Source organism: Trachypithecus francoisi, unplaced genomic scaffold (genome assembly GCF_009764315.1).
Source record: "Trachypithecus francoisi isolate TF-2019V2 unplaced genomic scaffold, Tfra_2.0 Lachesis_group0, whole genome shotgun sequence".
Classification (NCBI taxonomy): domain Eukaryota; kingdom Metazoa; phylum Chordata; class Mammalia; order Primates; family Cercopithecidae; genus Trachypithecus; species Trachypithecus francoisi.
This window is the reverse complement of record NW_022681453.1, coordinates 33,419,516-33,440,958: the sequence shown is the minus strand read 5'-3', so window position 1 is coordinate 33,440,958 and position 21,443 is coordinate 33,419,516. Positions and strand designations below refer to the sequence as shown.

General features: G+C 39.5%; 1 long non-coding RNA gene across 1 annotated transcript; it reads right to left on the bottom strand.

Annotated features, from left to right (window-relative positions):
- Nucleotides 1-2: 2 nt before the first annotated feature.
- On the bottom strand, nt 3-21,443 carry LOC117083095. Its single transcript, XR_004436941.1, has 3 exons — nt 18,079-21,443; nt 1,589-1,656; nt 3-37 (listed from the first exon to the last, which is right to left on the bottom strand). It is a non-coding gene; the product is annotated as an uncharacterized LOC117083095 (long non-coding RNA).

The following is a 21,443-nucleotide window of genomic DNA, read 5'->3' as shown; positions in this document are numbered from 1 at the left end:
TATAAAAATTCATGGGATCCAGAATAGCTAAAACAAGCTGCAAAAAAATGAGAAAAATGTTAGTGTACTCACATCAATTTTAAAACTTGTTACAATGCCAGTAATCAAGACAGTCTGGTACTGACATACAAATAAACATATAGATGAATGGAGTTGAAATGAGAGTCTGGCAATAACCCCTGATATTTATAGTCAACCGATTTTCTACAAAGGCATCAGAAGAATTAAACGGTAGTAAGAATAATCTTTTCAACAAATGATGTTGGGAAACTTGATGTCTGCCTGCAAAAGAATTAAGTTAGCCCTTTCCCTCACATCTGACACAAAAAATAACTCAAAATAGGTCACGGATCTAAAAGTAAGAGTTAAAACTATAAAACTCTTAGAATAAAATAACCCTTGTAACTTTGCTAAGCAATGGATTCTTAGGTGTGACACCAAAAGCACAAGCAACAACAACAAAATAAATAACTTGGACTTAATCATGATTAAAAGCTGTTTCACTTAAAGGACACCATTAAGCAAGTAAAAAGACAACCCACAAAATGGGAGAAAATATTTGCAAATCATATCTCTGATAAGTGACTTGTGCCTAGATCATATACAGAACTCTTACAACTCAACAATAAAATGACAACCCAATTAAACAATGGGTAAAGATGTAAATAGACATTTCTCTAAAAAAGATATACAAATTGTCAATAAGCACATGCAAGGATGCTCAACATTATTAGTTATCAGAAAATGCAAATGAAAATTATAAAGAGCTATCAGTTAACACCCATTATGATGGGTATAAAAAATTACAAATAATAACGTGTTGATGATGATGTGGAGAAATCAGGATTCGCATACACTACTAAAGAGACTTTAATATTTTGAAGCTGCTTTGAAAAGTGGTCTGGTAGTATCTCAAAAGTTTAAACTTAGAGTCACTATATGATCTAACAGTTCTACTCCGAGATGTATACCCAAAAGTAATGCAAACATATTCACACAAAAAGTTGTATACATATAAATGTGTATAGCAGCATCATTCATAATGGCCAAAAAGTGGGGGAGAAATATCCAACAATTGAAGAAAGGGCAAATAAAATGTGGTATATCCATATGATGGAATATTATTAGGCCATTAAAAATGATAACATGTTACAGCATAGATAAACCTTGAAAACATGCTGTTAAATGAAAGAAAACAGTCAAAAATGCCCACACATTGTAAGATTTCATTTATGGAAAATATCCAGATAGGCAAATATATAGAGACAGGAATTAGATTAGTCATTTTCTAGGCCTGTGGAATTTAGTTAAGGTAGATGGGGAGTGACCAATCACTGGCACAGAGTTTCTTTTGGGGGCGATTAAAAGATTCTAAAATGGACTGTAGTGATGGTTACACAACCTTGTACATATACTAAAAACCATTGAGTTTTATACTTTGTAAAAGGGTGAATTGTATCTCATGTGAATTACATGTAAGTTTATATATATAAGAGAATATGCTAGACAAAATAAAACTAAATGAACTACAATAACAAAAAACACGTCTGGGGTTATATTCAGCCCATGCATAACCAAATTGTGGTACCTAGGATAGAGTTTTTATAGGATCCCCTTCAACTTCAGGATGTTCATTTTATGGCAGAAAATCATGACCTAGGAATAAGATGAATTAATATTTGGTATACAAGATGAAGAAGAGATTATATTTATTCAGCTGACTAGCCTTAAATGAAAACAAGGAATAAAAGCTATGCATAATTGACCAAGCAGAGGAAAAGAAAGTTGGCTTCTAATCCCAAACTTAACACAACATGGTCTGAAGACTAAAATTTTCTCCATGGCTGAGAACACCTGATCTTATGAACCGAGAGGCAGGAAGGGGTTTCTTGGGAAGAGCAAGCAGTTCTGTGTTGATCAGGTGTTCTCAACGATGGAGAAAATTTTAGTCTTCAGACTATGTTGTGTTAAGTTTGGGATTAGAAGCCAACTCGGTTTAGAAATAGGAGTCCTGGCTAGGCGCAGTGGCTCACGCCTGTAATCCCAGCACTTTGAGAGGCCAAGGTGGGTGGATCACAAGGTCAGGAGTTCAAGACCAACCTGGCCAACATGGTAAAACCCTGTTTCTACTAAAAATACAAAAATACAAAAAAGTCAGCCAGGTGTGGTGGTGGGTGCTTGTAATCCCAGCTACTCAGGAGGCTGAGGCAGAGAATTGCTTGAACCCGGGAGGCAGAGGTTGCAGTGAGCCGAGATCATGCCACTGCACTCCAGCCTGGGTGACAGAGTGAGACCCCATCTCAAAAAAAAAAAAAAGAAAGAAAAGGAAAAGAAAAAAGAAATAGGAGCCATTGGTTCAAATTCAGGTACTGCCAACCATTATTATAAACTTGGACTTACCATCCCCAGGCCTCAGTTTCCTTGTCTATAAAAGAAGGCAATCATTGCTATTCTGAAAACTTGTTGGGACGATTAAATAAATATGGTTACTAAGTGCCTGACATATTAATTTCCACCTAATTCACTAGCATGGATCCAAATCTACCATCCTGTTCTATATTGTCATTTCTCTCTTTTAAAAAATTCACTATTTATGGTCTTTCTGTATTCTAGGGGAAGCCTAATTAGTTATCAGCATAAGAGTATGTGATTTAGAAAATAGTGTTATTTCATCTAAGGGAGAAAGAAGAATTCTCTATCACCACCACTACTACTACCAAATAGCACCAACCTGCTGCCTCTGGATTTCTTTCTTTTCTTTTCTTTTTTTTTTTTTTTGAGATGGAGTTTTACTCTGTCACCCAGGCTGGAATGCAGCAATGCAATCTTGGCTCACTGCAACCTCTGCCTCCCAGGTTCAAGAGATTCTCCTACCTCAGCCTCCCAAGTAGCTGGGATTACAGGTGTCCGCCATCATGCCTGGCTAATTTTTGTAGTTTTAGTGGAGATGGGGTTTCAACCTGTTGGCAAGACTGGTCTCAAACTCCTGACCTCAGGTGATCCACCTGCCTCAGTCTCCCGAAGTGCTGGGATTACAGGCGTGAGCCACCGCACCTTTGGATTTCAAAATAATTTGGGATAAAGGACAGAAAACGATTTCCCTGAGCAAAATAAAACTCAGCTTTGAACCTGTAAGTTTCCTAAAGAATAATCTGGTATAAAATCCTGTGCATGCAACCAAATGCTGCAAAGGAGAAGTACAAGGTGTTGCTGGAGAATATAGAGCAGGATGACCTAACTTTGCCCACCAGGGTCTTAAAGGAGCTGCATCACCATTTCTGCTTCTCCACTGCTCCCCACCAAATGGTTGGAAACTGGCCTTTTTGAAGTTGGTCTTTTAAACAATCATTTGCTGTCTTTAAAAAGTTTTAAATGGCTGTCTCAGTAAAAGTGAAATCAATATTCTTTCAGCCCTGGCTTTTAGCAGATAATGTCTCCCCATATATCATGAGCATAATGACACTGGAATAATTCATCATCTCATTACATTTACAGATGATGCGCCACATTGTTCTGAAGCGAAGGTTATCTTCCCTGCCTGGGACTCCATCCAGAAACAAATAAAAGACCAAGGAACCTGATTATTTCATGGTCTGTTTATAGAAGTTGTTGTGGATCAGTTTTCCGTCTGTCAGCTACTTTTTCTTTACAGTCCTTCTGTGAACTCACTGCAGGGATATATCCTTCTAGCTCAAGACTTTCAATAACCTTTAAAACTTTATTGTTGAAGAGGTACTTGTCTAGGATGAAGATGTTCTGTGGGCTTCTTTTTATATCAGTGCCAGATCTAAAGTCATTAGTAAAACAGTCAAGGATTTATTGAGCAGCTACTATTTGTCAGGTTATGGCACTGGATGCTGACATGTTCTGTTCTCATTGAATGTACCATCACGGGGGAAGATGATCAAGAACTCTTTACAAATAATCATACCATCATTGCTAGTGGTAAGTACTGGGGAAGGGAGACAAAGGGTGCTATTAATAAAAGAACCTCCTAATTGAACTGGTGGGGCATGAATTATAGAAGGCAGCTCTAGAGCGATACTTAAGGTAAGAACTAAACATCAGGTATATCATATCTGTGGACTCAATACTTGATGAAGGACTGGATGAATGAACAAAAGCAACAACAGAGAAGCAAGGGAATGGATAAATAGTTCAGATAATGACTCTTAATGTCAAGGACTGAATCTTTACCCAGTCAAAAAGAGCTGAATTGGTAATTGTCAATGAAGATTTGTGTAGACCTGTGGCATTATGCTTTAGTACAAAACCCTACTATTTATACAGACTGCTGAAGTCCTGGTTTGGGTAAGTGCTTCAGAAGTAAACAGACTTGAGTGTAAAGTTCAGTTACCATGTTTGGTTAATTCCACTGAAGCTTTTAGTGATAATTTCTGAATCTCAACTTCTTCAGCTGTATAATAGGGATAATAAGACCTCGTAAGGCTGCTGTGAAGATTAAAAGAGAATATGTGTACCAATGCAGGAAGATACAGGGATTAAGAAGCTAAGCTGGGTTCCCTAGCAAGTTTTGTTTGAATCCCTGCTGGGCCACTACCTAGCCATGTAACCTTGGCAAACAACTATTGTTTAACATAACATATATGTTCCATAAACTCACTGCATTATGCTAAATTGGGCAGTACAAATCACAGGGCTTATGAGGAAAATGGGGCTCAGGGCACAGCACAAAACAACTTTTTCAGTGACATGTTAAAAAAAAAGATAGAAACCTAATGTTAAAAGAAAAACTTTAGATAATTAAATTTAGTAGAGTTTATTTCAGCAAATGATTCATGAATTGGGAAGCCCCCAAAATTTGACTTAAATAATTTTACTAGAGAATGAGTGTTACTTCTTGGTGAACAAGGGATTTGACTTGTTGCACAGGAGAGCTTGAAAGAGCTTCATGCAGCAATGTGGGCAGTCAGTATTTATAGACAGAGTAAGGATGTGAGGTATAACAATAGCTTGATTGGTTACAGTTCAGTAGTTTGCCTTATTTGACATGGTCTGATCATTTGGCAGCCTGTGATTGACTGAAGCTCTGCTGCTATGATTGGCTGAGACTCAGCCATTTGTTACAAGAATATACTTGTAAGTTAGGTTGCATTTTGATACATGCAGACTCAAGATATGGAGATAGCTTTAGGCCAAATTTAATTTAACACTAAAGAAACAGTAGACAACTTTACACTTGATAAATAGCTAAAAAACAATAACAAATACAACAATATATAAATATGGCACTCCACCTGGAAAAAGACCTAGGGTTTGCCTATGGAAGTGGGGTGGAAAGGGTTGCAACTTGCAAGCTACTGTGAAGTGGCAGGAGCTGGTTATCTGGAATCCTAGGGAAAGTTGTAGCACCAGATGAGGATGGTGTGGCTCATAACACGCATCAACCATGTTGGAGCAAACATGCGTTGTAGCAGAACCAGATGTGCTTATCGTTGCTCTGCCTCAGTTCTCTCATCTGTAAATAAAAATGATCATGGTACCTGCCTTGTAGGGTTGTTATAATCATGATTACACTAGATAGTTCCAGGTAAAGTGTTTAGCACGGGGCCTGGCATATAGGTTTGGTGTATTTCCCCTGGGCATTTATGATTTCATATTATGTTAAATTTGACTTAAAGAATTTTCCTAGAGGGCTGGGTGTGATGGTTGATACCTGTAATCCCAGCACTTCGGGAGGCTGAGGCAGGTGGATTACTTGAGGTCAGGAGTTCGAGACCAGCCTGGCCAACATGGTGAAACCTGTCTCTGCTAAAAATACAAAATTTAATCGGGTGTGGTGGCAGGTGCCTGTAGTCGCAGCTACTCAGAAGGCTGAGGCAGGAGAGAATCTCTTGAACCCAGGAGGTGGAGGTTGCAGTGAGCTGAGATCGTGCAATTGTACTCCAGCCTGAGTGACAGGCGAGACTCTGTTTCAAAAAAAATTTTTTTTCTTTTTACTAGAGGATAAGTGTTCCTTCTTGGTGAGCAAGGAATTCAACTTGTTGCGCAGAGCCTGACAAAGGCTCACAAACCTACACAGTCGTGATACGTATGCAGGGTCTCCTACTCCTTTTTCTCAAACGGGCCTGAGAGGGGAGGCTGAAGACCATTTCATCCTGAGGAGGCAGGGAGGAGAAATGGCAGCCATGGCTCCCTAGACTCAAGGAAGAGACGAGGACCATAGGTAAGTGTTTCCAGTCCACCGAGAGAGTAGTCCTGTATTAGCCATCGCCTCTGTTCTAGCTGTTCCTGTGCATGGTGCTGGAGTTAAGTCATATAACCTCCCATTAGCTGTAATCCACTTCTTGGTGACTCTCCAAACTGAACCTGAATTCCAGAGGTTTCTCTATCAGTTATCACAGTTGGCCCAGCCTGCCCTGAAACCCAGAGAGGTAATTTCATCTTTCATCTGTCCTTCTTCCTGAGTGTCTGCAGACAACTGGCTAAGAACAGATATGAGGGGGCCAGGGCATGACTCACATGGTTTGTTTGGCTGAGCTAGAGAACAAAGGAGACCGGCTTGCGTGAGGAACATGAGAGTTGTTTGCAGGACACTCCTGAGGCATCAGTGCAGGCAGCTGTGTGAGCTTCTCTGGTGTGCTTTGCTTCCAGCTAAATCTCCTACAAGCTCCTGAGTCATATACTCCTGAGTCTGCATGTTTCTTCTCCATGGGTGTCTACTCCCACCTGTGTGCTTGGAGGGTATAGTGCTGCCTCCTCCTTAGCCTCCATCCATGGAATGCCTTCTGTTATGGAGAGACCCCACTCTCCTTCTAAGAGTGACTTACCCCTACACCTCCTTGCCCCTTCTATGTCACTCCCGGCTCTGAATTCATCCCTTATGCCCTTTCCAATATCCCCTTGACACTTCATCCTGTATGTCTCTGGGACCCCAAGTTCTTTGATCATTTTTTTTTTTTTTTTTATTATACTTTAAGTTCTAGGGTACATGTGCATGACGTTTATATCATGTATAACTCCCCAATGCAATCCCTCCCTCCTCCCCCCTCCCCATGATAGGCCCCAGTGTGTGATGTTCCCCTTCCCGAGTCCAAGTGATCTCATTGTTCAGTTCCCACCTATGAGTGAGAACATGCGGTGTTTGGTTTTCTCTTCTTGTGATAGTTTGCTAAGAATGATGGTTTCCAGCTGCATCCATGTCCCTACAAAGGACGCAAACTCATCCTTTTTGATGGCTGCATAGTATTCCATGGTGTATATGTGCCACATTTTCTTAATCCAGTCTGTCACAGATGGACATTTGGGTTGATTCCAAGTCTTTGCTATTGTGAATAGTGCCTCAATAAACAAACGTGTGCATGTGTCTTTGTAGTAGAGTAATTTATAATCCTTTGGGTATATACCCAGTAGTGGGATGGCTGGGTCATATGGTACATCTAGTTCTAGATCCTTGAGGAATCGCCATACTGTTTTCCATAATGGTTGAACTAGTTTACAATCCCACCAACAGTGTAAAAGTGTTCCTATTTCTCCACATCCTCTCCAACACCTGTTGTTTCCTGACTTCTTAATGATTGCCATTCTAACTGGTGTGAGATGGTATCTCATTGTGGTTTTGATTTGCATTTCTCTGATGGCCAGTGATGATGAGCATTTTTTCATGTGTCTGTTGGCTGTATGGATGTCTTCTTTTGAGAAATGTCTGTTCATATCCTTTCCCCACTTTTTGATGGGGTTGTTTGCTTTTTCTTGTATATTTGTTTGAGTTCTTGGTAGATTCTGGATATTAGCCCTTTGTCAGATGAGTAGGTTGCAAAAATTTTTTCCCATTCTGTAGGTTGCCTGATGGTAGTTTCTTTGGCTGTGCAAAAGCTCTTTAGTTTAATTAGATCCCATGTGTCAATTTTTGCTTTTGCTGCCGTTGCTTTTGGTGTTTTAGACATGAAGTCCTTGCCCATGCCTATGTCCTGAATGGTACTACCTAGATTTTCTTCTAGGGTTTTTATGGTATTAGGTCTAACATTTAAGTCTCTAATCCATCTTGAATTATTTTCGTATAAGGGGTAAGGAAAGGATCCAGTTTCAGCTTTCTACTTATGGCTAGCCAATTTTCCCAGCACCATTTATTAAATAGGGAATCCTTTCCCCATTTCTTTTTCTCTCAGGTTTGTCAAAGATCAGATGGCTGTAGATGTGTGGTATTATTTCTGAGGACTCTGTTCTGTTCCATTGGTCTATATCTCTGTTGTGGTACCAGTACCATGCTGTTTTGGTTACTGTAGCCTTGTAGTATAGTTTGAAGTCAGGTAGCGTGACGCCTCCAGCTTTGTCCTTTTGACTTAGGATTGTCTTGGCAATGCGGGCTCTTTTTTGGTTCCATATGAACTTTAAAGCCGTTTTTTCCAATTCTGTGAAGAAGTCATTGGTAGCTTGATGGGGATGGCATTGAATCTATAAATCACCTTGGGCAGTATGGCCATTTTCACGATATTGATTCTTCCTATCCATGAGCATGGTATGTTCTTCCATTTGTTTGTGTCCTCTTTGATTTCACTGAGCAGTGGTTTGTAGTTCTCCTTGAAGAGGTCCTTTACATCCCTTGTAAGCTGGATTCCTAGGTATTTTATTCTCTTTGAAGCAATTGTGAATGGAAGTTGATTCCTGATTTGGCTCTCTGCTTGTCTGTTACTGGTGTATAAGAATGCTTGTGATTTTTGCACATTAATTTTGTATCCTGAGACTTTGCTGAAGTTGCTTATCAGCTTAAGCAGATTTTGGGCTGAGACAATGGGGTTTTCTAAATAGACAATCATGTCATCTGCAAACAGGGACAATTTGACTTCTTCTTTTCCTAACTGGATACCCTTGATTTCTTTCTCTTGCCTGATTGCCCTAGCCAGAACTTCCAACACTATGTTGAATAGGAGTGGTGAGAGAGGGCATCCCTGTCTTGTGCCAGTTTTCAAAGGGAATTTTTCCAGTTTTTGCCCATTCAGTATGATATTAGCTGTGGGTTTGTCATAAATAGCTCTTATTATTTTGAGGTACGTTCCATCAATACCAAATTTATTGAGCGTTTTTAGCATAAAGGGCTGTTGAATTTTGTCAAAAGCCTTTTCTGCATCTATTGAGATAATCATGTGGTTCTTGTCTTTGGTTCTGTTTATATGCTGGATTACGTTTATTGATTTGCGAATGTTGAACCAGCCTTGCATCCCAGGGATGAAGCCCACTTGATCATGGTGGATAAGCTTTTTGATGTGCTGCTGAATCTGGTTTGCCAGTATTTTATTGAGGATTTTTGCATCGATGTTCATCAGGGATATTGGTCTAAAATTCTCTCTTTTTGTTGTGTCTCTGCCAGGCTTTGGTATCAGGATGATGTTGGCCTCATAAAAAGAGTTAGGGAGGATTCCCTCTTTTTCTATTGATTGAAATAGTTTCAGAAGGAATGGTACCAGCTCCTCCTTGTACCTCTGGTAGAATTCAGCTGTGAATCCATCTGGTCCTGGACTTTTTTTGGTGGGTAGGCTATTAATTGTTGCCTCAATTTCAGAGCCTGCTATTGGTCTATTCAGGGATTCAACTTCTTCCTGGTTTAGTCTTGGGAGAGTGTAAGTGTCCAGGAAATTATCCATTTCTTCTAGATTTTCTAGTTGATTTGCGTAGAGGTGTTTATAGTATTCTCTGATGGTAGTTTGTATTTCTGTGGGGTCGGTGGTGATATCCCCTTTATCATTTTTTATTGCGTCTATTTGATTCCTCTCTCTTTCTTCTTTATTAGTCTAGCTAGCGGTCTGTCAATTTTGTTGATCTTTTCAAAAACCAACTCCTGGATTCATTGATTTTTTGGAGGGTTTTTTGTGTCTCTATCTCCTTCAGTTCTGCTCTGATCTTAGTTATTTCTTGCCTTCTGCTAGCTTTTGAATGTGTTTGCTCTTGCCTCTCTAGTTCTTTTAATTGTGATGTTAGAGTGTCAATTTTAGATCTCTCCTGCTTTCTCTTGTGGGCATTTAGTGCTATAAATTTCCCTCTACACACTGCTTTAAATGTGTCCCAGAGATTCTGGTATGTTGTATCTTTGTTCTCATTGGTTTCAAAGAACATCTTTATTTCTGCTTTCATTTCGTTATGTACCCAGTAGTCATTCAGGAGCAGGTTGTTCAGTTTCCATGTAGTTGAGCGGTTTGGATTGAGTTTCTTAGTCCTGAGTTCTAGTTTGATTGCACTGTGGTCTGAGAGACAGTTTGTTATAATTTCTGTTCTTGTACATTTGCTGAGGAGTGCTTTACTTCCAATTATGTGGTCATTTTGGAATAAGTGCGATGTGGTGCTGAGAAGAATGTATATTCTGTTGATTTGGGGTGGAGTTCTATAGATGTCTATTAGGTCCGCTTGGTGCAGAGATGAGTTCAATTCCTGGATATCCTTGTTAACTTTCTGTCTCGTTGATCTGTCTAATGTTGACAGTGGAGTGTTGAAGTCTCCCATTATTATTGTATGGGAGTCTAAGTCTCTTTGTAGGTCTCTAAGGACTTGCTTTATGAATCTGGGTGCTCCTGTATTGGGTGCATATATATTTAGGAGAGTTAGCTCTTCCTGGAATTGATCCCTTTACCGATGTAATGGCCTTCTTTGTCTCTTTTGATCTTTGATGGTTTAAAGTCTGTTTTATCAGAGACTAGGATTGCAACCCCTGCTTTTTTTTGTTCTCCATTTGCTTGGTAGATCTTCCTCCATCCCTTTATTTTGAGCCTATGTATGTCTCTGCATGTGAGATGGGTCTCCTGAATACAGCAGACTGATGGGTCTTGACTCTTGATCCAGTTTGCCAGTCTGTGTCTTTTAATTGGAGCATTTAGTCCATTGACATTTAAGGTTAATATTGTTATGTGTGAACTTGATCCTGTCATTATGATATTAACTGGTTATTTTGCTCGTTAGTTGATGCAGTTTCTTCCTAGCCTCGATGGTCTTTACATTTTGGCATGTTTTTGCAATGGCTGGTACCGCTTGTTCCTTTCCATGTTTAGGGCTTCCTTCAGGGTCTCTTGTAAGGCAGGCCTGGTGGTGACAAAATCTCTAAGCATTTGCTTATCTGTAAAGGATTTTATTTCTCCTTCACTGATGAAGCTTAGTTTGGCTGGATATGAAATTCTGGGTTGAAAATTCTTTTCTTTAAGAACGTTGAATATTGGCCCCCACTCTCTTCTGGCTTGTAGAGTTTCTGCCGAGAGGTCTGCTGTTATTCTGATGGGCTTCCCTTTGTGGGTAACCCGACCTTTCTCTCTGGCTGCCCTTAAGATTTTTTCCTTCATTTCAACTTTGGTGAATCTGGCAATTATGTGTCTTGGAGTTGCTCTTCTGGAGGAGTATCTTTGTGGCGTTCTCTGTATTTCCTGAATTTGAATGTTGGCCTGCCCTACTAGGTTGGGGAAGTTCTCCTGGATGATATCCTGAAGAGTGTTTTCCAACTTGGTTCCATTTTCCCCCTCACTTTCAGGCACCCCAATCAGACGTAGATTTGGTCTTTTTACATAATCCCATACTTCTTGCAGGCTTTGTTCATTTCTTTTTCTTCTTTTTTCTTTTGGTTTCTCTTCTCGCTTCATTTCATTCATTTGATCCTCAATCGCTGATACTCTTTCTTCCAGTTGATCGAGTCGGTTACTGAAGCTTGTGCATTTGTCACGTATTTCTCGTGTCATGGTTTTCATCTCTGTCATTTCGTTTATGATCTTCTCTGCATTAATTAGTCTAGCTGTCAATTCTTCCACTTTTTTTTCAAGATTTTTAGTTTCTTTGCGCTGGGTACGTAATTCCTCCTTTAGCTCTGAGAGGTTTGATGGAGTGAAGCCTTCTTCTCTCATCTCGTCAAAGTCACTCTCTGACCAGCTTTGATCCGTTGCTGGCGATGGGCTGCGCTCCTTTGCAGGGGGAGATGCGCTCTTATTTTTTGAATTTCCAGCTTTTCTGCCCTGCTTTTTCCCCATCTTTGTGGTTTTATCTGTCTCTGGACTTTGATGATGGTGACGTACGGATGGGGTTTTGGTATAGGTGTCCTTCCTGTTTGATAGTTTTCCGTCTGACAGTCAGAAGGACTGTCTGTTGGTCTGTTGGAGATTGCTTGAGGTCCACTCCAGACCCTGTTTGCCTGGGTATCAGCAGCAGAGGTTGCCGAAGATAGAATATTGCTGAACAGCGAGTGTACCTGTCTGATTCTTTCTTTGGAAGTTTCCTCTCAGGGGTGACGCCACCCTGTGAGGTGTGGGGTGTCAGACTGCCCCTAGTGGGGGATGTCTCCCAGCTAGGCTACTCAGGGGTCAGGGACCCACCTGAGCAGGCAGTCTGTCCGTTCTCGGATCTCAACCTCCGCGTTAGGAGATCCACGCTCTCCCCAAAGCTGTCAGACAGAGTCGTTCGCGTCTGCACCGCCCTCGCTCTTTCCCCTAATGGCTGCAGCTGTGCGCTGTCCGCAGAGGTAGAGTCTACAGAGACAGGCAGGCTTCCTTGAGCTGCTGTGAGCTCCACCCAGTTCGAGCTTCCCAGCGGCTTTGTTTACCTACTTAAGCCTCAGCAATGGCGGGCGCCCCTCCCCCAGCCTCGCTGCTGCCTTGCGGATAGATCGCCGCAGATGGCTGTGTTAGCAGTGAGGGAGGCTCCGTGGGCGTGGGACCCTCCCGGCCAGGTGTGGGATATATTCTCCTGGTGTGCCTGTTTCCTTAAAGCGCAGTATTGGGGTGGGAGTTACCCGATTTTCCAGGTGTTGTGTGTCTCAGTTCCCCTGGCTAGGAAAAAGGGATTCCTTTCCCCCTTGCGCTTCCAGGTGAGGCGATGCCTCGCCCTGCTTCAGCTCACGCTGGTCAGGCTGCAGCAGCTGACCAGCACCGATTGTCCGGCACTCCCTAGCGAGATGACCCCAGTACCTCAGTTGAAAACGCAGAAATCACCGGTCTTCTGTGTCGCTCGCGCTGGGAGTTGGAGACTGGAGCTGCTCCTATTCGGCCATCTTGCTCCGCCAAGTTCTTTGATCATTGTCTTTTATTGTACCCCCACCTCCTATCACTCAACTAAGAATAGAAGGGTGGTGCTGTTAAGAGCATAGGCTTTGGAGGCAGACAAATCTAGGCAGGAATTCTGCCTCTTCTGCTTATAAGGGGAAAGATAGTTCACTTCTCTAAGAATTAGCTTTCTTATCTGCAAAATGGGAATAGTAGTGCCTGCCTCCTTGGGGTTTCTGAGGATTAAATGAGTAATGTCTGTGAAATTCACAGAATAGCAGCTGACAGATTAAATACTCTATTAATGTAGCTGTTGTTATTATTAAGATGCTTAACTTCTTATGAACAGTGGCAGTGGCATTGCAGAGCTAAATCCACACAGTAGGAAATTTACAACTATTTATCCAATGAATGAATTATCACTCATCATTAATGTTGAGTGTTCAGTTCATATATTTTTATATGAATGATGCATTCATTCCATACGTTTTTAACAAACCATAATTACATTTGTCTTTTATTTTTTATTTTTTAATTTCAATAAATTTATGGGGTACAAGTACAATTTTGTTACTTGCACAGATTGCGTAGTGGTGAAATCAACACTTTTATAAAGGGTATCCATCACTCAAATAACTTACATTGTATTCATTAAATAATTTTTCATCATCCACTCCCTCACCCTTCTGAGTCTCCATTGCCTATCATTCCACATTCTACATCTGTGTGTACACATTATATATGTATGTACATACATATGCACACATATACATGCATATATATTGGTGTGAGCAACACCAACAGGCACTCTGAATGAGAATGGGTATAAATTTGTACAGTGAGAATTACATCTAGGTGGAGAAATGACTTGGAAGCTTGAGTTACAGTCTGGATTGCTCCACATTTACATTTTCATATATCCCAGAAGTATGAAACCCATTTCCTCAAACTTTAAGCTTTATTAACTCAACCTTGGTCCACAAGTGCCTCCATAGAACTGTGTAGATAGAAAATACTAAAAAGACTTCTTTCAAGGACTTTTCTGTTGATTTGGGAGAATAAGGCATGTTCATATGGCTTTTAAATATCAGTATGGGTTAGCATATAATTAGTTGTTGATATGAACCCTAGAAACCGTTACATTGATTAATGTAACGGGAATTCAGAAGTAGGAGAGTTCTGGTCCAGCTAGCAGGCGAAAGGCAGGCCATGTTGAAGGTGAGAGACTATATGAGCTCTATAAGGGATAAAGGGTGTATCTGGGAAGAAAGTAAGACTAAGACTAGGGCATCCCTTGTGGGGACCACAGCACAAATTCTGTGGGAAAGCATTGGAGAGTGTTGACTTGATATTTCCATCAGACATTGGTTCTCAAAGCGAATATGACTATCAGAAGGCTTTTCAGAAATCTTTGGGAATGATTTAGGTTGTCACAACTGGGGAGACACTACTGTCATTTAATGAGTCGAGTCTGGAAGTTGCAGACATCCTACAATATGTGAAGTAGACATAGAAAATGGTAAATTTTCCTGAGTCCTGGATAACTTTCAGATGTCCTGCTGGACATTCATGTGGTTGAAAACTGCATATATTTATTTTATGTATAACCGAGGCTACATGATTGATAGAGATAGATATAGATAGATAATGCTTTAGTATTATTACATTTTCCAGGACTGCAACTACAGAGGATAGGTTATAGTTGACTACCTTCAGAGTTTTACCAAGCATTGTTCACCATTTCAGAATATCATATCACCAATCAACAATGACGGCACCACTCATGGAAATTTCACTGTAACAATTGGTTTGAGTTTGTAGCTGTCAGACTCACAGTAACTCTATGCAAGTATATATGATTGTCCTTAGTTCTTATTTCAAACTGTCAAATGGAAAGTGAAAGAATGAACAGTATTCTGTGAGTATTCTAACTTTTTAAAAATCCACAATGATTTCATATAAATGGATGCACAGATCAGTATGTCTTCTAGTGTAATTATGCCTGAGCACTTATATTTTAAAATATGTTATTTTGTTATGAGTTAATTTTCTCTATTTCTCCTCTATCTTGTAGTGAAGTCATCATGTTAATATTTTTGAAACTGTTGGTTGTGTTGTCAAATATTCATAATAGAAAGGAGATGTAGGGCTTGATAAGCAATAAAAACTCCTGGATTAAGAAATCAAATCTGAGAATTACAAGGACATATTTGCTTAAATTCACTGTAGTGGGGGCTGGGATGGGCATGGAGTGGGGTCAACCTTTGTTTAGCTTTACATCTTTCTCCTTAGTTCCAAGATAACTGGTTTGCTCAAATACATCAATTTTTAGTGATTTATTTTAGCAAGAGGTAGATACGCCTTTATACCTTTTCCATATTTAAATTATTTATATCTGATATGGATGTTTATGGAATAATGGATATGGCCAAGGAAATGGCTGTTGTATGGCTTCTTTATCAGCGTCTTCAATGCATCAAAATGCTTTCCTTCTGTTTAAATACCATAGCTGCAGAAGGGTCTCCACTGAGAAGGATTATCTGAATAAGCCATTTTTGTGATAAGAACACACCCCAACAGCCTTTCCCCCTGTTCAGCTTATGTAGTTAAGCTCTACAGAGAAGTTTCTCTTTTTTGTTTTTACAAACTAAGCAATGCTTTTCCCCTGACAGATGGCTGAGGCTTTCCAGAACTCCATGCTTCTCCAGAAACTATCCCTCAGGCAAGTCTTAGGTCCACTTAAACCAAACTTTGGCAAGAGGGAGGAAACATGAGATTTCATATTTCATGGCAAGGCATGGGAATAAAGTCTCCAACAGCTGGAGCTAGAAATTATTCACAATTAAGGCGAGCGATTTGGTGTCAGGATAAATCCTAAGCCTGGTTTCCCAATATTCGAGGATGGCAGGATGTATCACAGGGTCTTGTAAGATTCTACCAGGAGAAAATAAACGTGTTGCTTTCACTTAGAAAACAAGTATATTTTATATGTCACTTTAATAAACAAGAGAATGAAGTCATAAAATCAATAGTGATCGGTTACAGAAACACGAGCTGCATAGTGCTGGTTAGGTGTTTAACGAAAAGATCATGTAGACCCAGGCTCAAAGATCCCCCAGTCATTGTTTAAGATGGGTTTCCATGTTGAGGGCTAAATAACCAGGAAACAGCAAATTTTATGTTGAGATTGCAGTCAGATGCCGTATTTGCTGTTCTTGGGCCTGACATACCCATTAAGAAGAGGTTGTTTAGACCCCAAATGGTATGCTAAATAAATAAAGCTTATTGGTGGTGAGGATGCAGCTTTGATTGCTCTGAAAATTAGACATTTTCACTGAGAAAATGCTTTTTGTAATGTGATACACTCAATAATTTTGATCCAAGAATCATTTCAGGATGGTTGCCTGCTGCTGAGTACACCAAATATACTGATATTGGTTTGGGTTTTGGTTTTCTAGGAAGTTGTTTTGGCATCAGGTAGACATTGGCTAAAACTGTCAACTGGGCAATATTCAACAGTATGGTGATGTTTAAGAGCTTGGGCTTTGCAGGCTAATAGATTTGGGTTTAAAACTCCAGATTCTACTCATGAGCTAGGGGTCTTCTGGGAAGTTACTATAAAAGCAACAACAGTAACAACATTGTATTATGAACAATTTTAAACATAAACAAAATTAGAGAAAATAACTCAGTGATCCCCTGTGTACCCATCACTAGCTTCAAAAATTGTCAATATTTGGAGCAAGTTATCTAACCACGTTCTCATCAGTAAAATGGAATTCATAATAATTCTCACATTCAAGAGTTTGTGTAGGGATTATAAAAGCAATAGTATATATATATGACCTTTAAGCACAGAGGCTGGAATATAGTAAGTGCTCTCAAAAGTTTATTCCATTTTGAACTAGGATTACCTTTGGTTTAAAGACACAGCAACCTATGCTGAATGAAAAGTAGGATCTTTGTGGTTTTACTGGCCTTTAGAATTTCACAAAGAATATAGCCCCTTAGCATAAAATGATCAGATCTTATATTAAAAAAATAACCCTCCACATAGTACAGGGATCTGATGCTGAGCTAGCCAAGGCTGTGTCTCAGCAAAAATTCCAAATGACCCATGAAAGGCAAAAATTTCCTTAAAGAAGATGATACTGTCCTTGAAAAAAAAAATCATTGCAATAAAACAAAAAGTTTGTGGCTAGAAAATCTTACCCCAATGAAGGAATATCCTTTCTGCTCAGGTCTGCAGGCCATCAGTGCTATAGATGACCTCAGAGTGAATAGCAGTTCTACCATCTGCCATTCCCTTTTGGCTGTTCTCAGAGGCCTTTATGGCAGTGAGGGAGAGCATTCTTTTGGTGCTAGAAATAGTTACTGCTCTTGGGTTAGATTGAGAAAGTTTTGCTAAGCTTCAGGATCCAGAGTGAGTAATTTACAGAAAGCACTCAAGGGTCTATTAGATGGGGTTCCCCTGCCAGGAGAGGTGTTGGGGAAGGCTTGTTTTCTAGGATAAAAACTGAGCTGCTTTGCCGAGCACATCAAAAAAGGGGGTGCTGGGGGGAGAAATGTAGTTTTAACCTTGATTTGTAGCAATTATTGTGACCTTCAAAGAGTCATTTGTTAGGGCAAATAAGGATATAGCATTTTAAAAATCCACAAATTGGATTACTTATTTTGAAGCCAAAGCAAGTTAATTTTAAAATGGGATCAACACCATAGAATAAATACTTTTAGGTCTTATCCTGCCATTTATACTGGTGTGACCTTAACCTATCCTATCTTCAGTTTCCTTGTCTCAAAAATGGAGATTATAATAGTCTCCCTACTCTGAGGTTTTTGCCAGGGAGAAAGAGATAACATAGGTAAATACATGTGCATTGCTTTTAAATACTAGGTAAAGACTCATATCATCATCATCACAATCATCAACATGGTCATCATTAGTATTACTATTTTGGTAAGTTGATCAATGATGCTGGATGCTGGATGGAGAACTTTTTCTGAATGGCATTTCTCTTGCCGTTGGCTTGGACATAGGCAGGTAAACTCAATGTGGAAATTTTGATGCAGTAATTATTTGTCTTTCTTGTACCAAATTGCAGAGAATCCATACATGTAAGTACTGTGCGCTAACTGATTCCACCACTGGAGCTCCATGGAATCCATACAAAGCACACCTCTTCTCTTCTCCTTGGCATCCAACTTGCTGGCTCTACATCTGCTTTCAACAAGAGTCAAGGCTGTATCTGGCAAGATGGAAGTTCAAAATCACCAACAAAATCTATTTTTTTTGGTTTTGATCCTAGCCGTGGGTCTTTTACTAAGTATTCAGAACTGATTTAATGAATGAAAAAATGAATGAATGGTATACATTTCCATTGTCTATTCTGCTTCTTTTCCCTAGGGAATTGGGTTAGGCCATGATTTCCTTGTTTTTTTCATGTTTGTTTTATCTGCACAACCCTAAATTAAACCGACTAGTTCCATTCATGTATTTCTCTCCTGTTTTATGAGCACCTAATTTCTTATTTTTATTTAAACAGAAATTAAATAGTAAAAACTTTGGAGTATTTAATTTTACTTAATTAAATTTTTTTTTTAAAAAATAAACATTTACCTGAAAGGAGTACTGAATTTTGAAAAGCAACTTCAACAAATCCCTTTTTGGATGAGTACAATAATGGTTGAAGAGGGCACAATTCATGATGAATTAATTTGAAAATATAATAGATTTAAAAGTTTTTTAAAGGGGCTAATATAGAAAAGCCCAAACAAATTATTCAGAATTTTTGGATATTATTTAGAGAACACGCTTTCTTGTATGATTGTTTCTTATTTTTCTCCTTTGTGGTTGCTTGAGTACCACTATAGTGACTCTGTTATAATGGAATTGTTTAACACAAAGTATGCTAAGCAGTTAATACTTTACAATTATATTTTAAGGTATGTATTGTTATGCTTTTTAAACCATAAATTTAAAAATAAGGCTCAGAGATGTTGAATATCTTATCCAACATTGCACCAGTGGAAAGTTACAAGTCCAAGGTTTGTGTCCTGATTTAATAGGCTCTGAATTCCAGATTCTAAATTTGCTGTCGAGCAGAAAGTGATTTGCACTAGAAAAGTAAATTGATTTCCTATGTGGGCAGACTTCTCACATAAGTAAAGGACTTGTGAGATCTTTAACTTTACATTGCCTTTACATTACACTGGTCTAGTCAGTAAATAGTCCCATGATTGCCCATTCCCCAAAGTTAAGCGACCAGTTACAGAAATAAGATCAGGACCTGCAGCCTCATATTCTTGAGATCTCCTTTAGTGACAAATCAGAGATGATATCTTTCTTGTTAAGAGAAGGTAAATTTTTGCAACTATTCTGTGTGTTGAAACAAATAAAAATAGATAAATTGTAATATTTAGTAAAAATATTCATAGGCCATAACTCAAATTAGAGTTTCAGGAAGAGTAAGTGGGAGGTAAAAAAAAAGGAGAGTGAACTTCTGATTCATTTGGCAGTGAATAAGGAGGGAAAATAACGTGTTTGGGCTATAACTGGGAAGGAAGATATTGAAAATAATACTAAGTGAGGGTTGGAGATTAAACACTTTCTTTCCCCAATGTTAATGGTGGCATACTCCCAACTTCTCCTCTCCCCCTTCACCAAATTACCTCTCACCATGGTTACCTCCACATTCCTAAATCCAACAGACGTTCTTTAGTCTTCATCTTAGTTGGCATCCGAGCATCACTGGTACTATTGCCTACTGTTTCTTCCCTTTCTCTGATTTCTGGGCACAATTCTCTCTGTTTTTTTTTTTTTCCTAGTGTTCCTTGTCCTCCTTCATAGGTTCTTCTTCTTTTACCCAGCCATTAGTTGTTGGAGGTCCTAGGCCCTCTCTTCTTCTTCTAATTTCTCTACCCAGTGATCTCATCCACCCCCGTGGTTTCAAGTTGCATATATACTCAGATGACTCATGGTTTTATCTCCAGTCTTGATCTTGCCCTTAACTCCAGACCCATATATCAACTGTCTACTTACCATCTTTTGAATGCCTTGAAGGTACCTCACATTCAGCATGTCCAAGACTGAGCTCATGATCTTCTCTCCCAGGCCTGGTCCTCTTCCAGGGTCTCTCTCGCTGAACAATGCCACTGTTCTGTTTACTTGTTCACGCAGAAGCCAAACAGCTAATCTCTCCCTTAACCCCTTTATTCATCACCAAGTTCTACTGACTTCACCAACTAAATCTCTCTTGAATCCCATCTACCACTGTCTACCTCCTTGGCCATCACCTTAGGCCACACCACAATGATGCCTTTTCTGAACACTGCAGCTTACCCTTGGACTGATCTACCTGCATCCACCCTGGCCTCTCTACCATCTTGTCTCTACCCTGCATTTTCAAAATGTAAATTGCATCATGTCATTCCCAAGCTTAGAATCCTTTCATTATTTTTCATTCTTCTTAGGACACAGTCAGAAATCTGCCCCATAACTCACCAGGTGCTACCTAGTCTAGGGGAGTGGTTCTCAAAGTGTAGTCTTAGAATACATCAGCATCACCCAGTACTGTGCTTTGAAATTCAACATCTTATGTCTCACTTTAGATCTGCTGAGTCAGAAACTCTGGGGAAGGGGTCCAACAGATTGTGTTTTCACAAGCCCTCCAAGTGATTCTGATGTATATACTCAAGTCTGAAAACCACTGCTCTAGGGCCCACCTACCTTTCTGGCTATATACAGCCTCTTGCTCTCACCATTCTAGCCTCTCATAGCTTGATTTTATTCCCTTATCAAGCATATGTTTCCTCTTACCACAGGGTCTTTGCACAACTCTTCCTTTTTTCTTGAGCACTTCTCCCTCTTCTCCTTCCCTAGTTAATGTCTACGCCTCCCTCAGGTCTCAGCTCAATACAGCTGCCTAGGACCAATTTCTCCTAATGATATATATTGCTCCTTTATAACACTTAAAACAGCTGTGTATTTGTCATTTTTGTGTGGTTATTGATTAACATCTATCTCCCCTACTATACTATAAACACCAAAAGAATTGAGACAGTATGTATTTTTGCTTATTATCTGCACTATTTAGTTCTAGGATAGTAATAGTACATACTCAGATATTTGTTGAATGAATGAATGAATGAACTTTCCCATATAGTCTCTGCATACTGTTTGAGAGCACAGGCATATTGGAATCCTCATGGGCAGCTCCAAGTCCCCTCATTTTATAAAATGGAGATACCTACCTCATAGACTGGTTGAGGCAATTATATGAGGTAATACATAAACAAAACCTAGCACAGGACTGGGCACATAAGTCCTTCATAAATCTGAGCTCTGATCATTATTCTTATTATACTCTATTATTATTATTTCAGTTTCCATACTCTCCCTCAATCGTAATGGTTGAGTGTGGTTGGAACCAAACAGGATAATTCTTGGTAAATATGTACATTTTAAAATTATGAGATGAA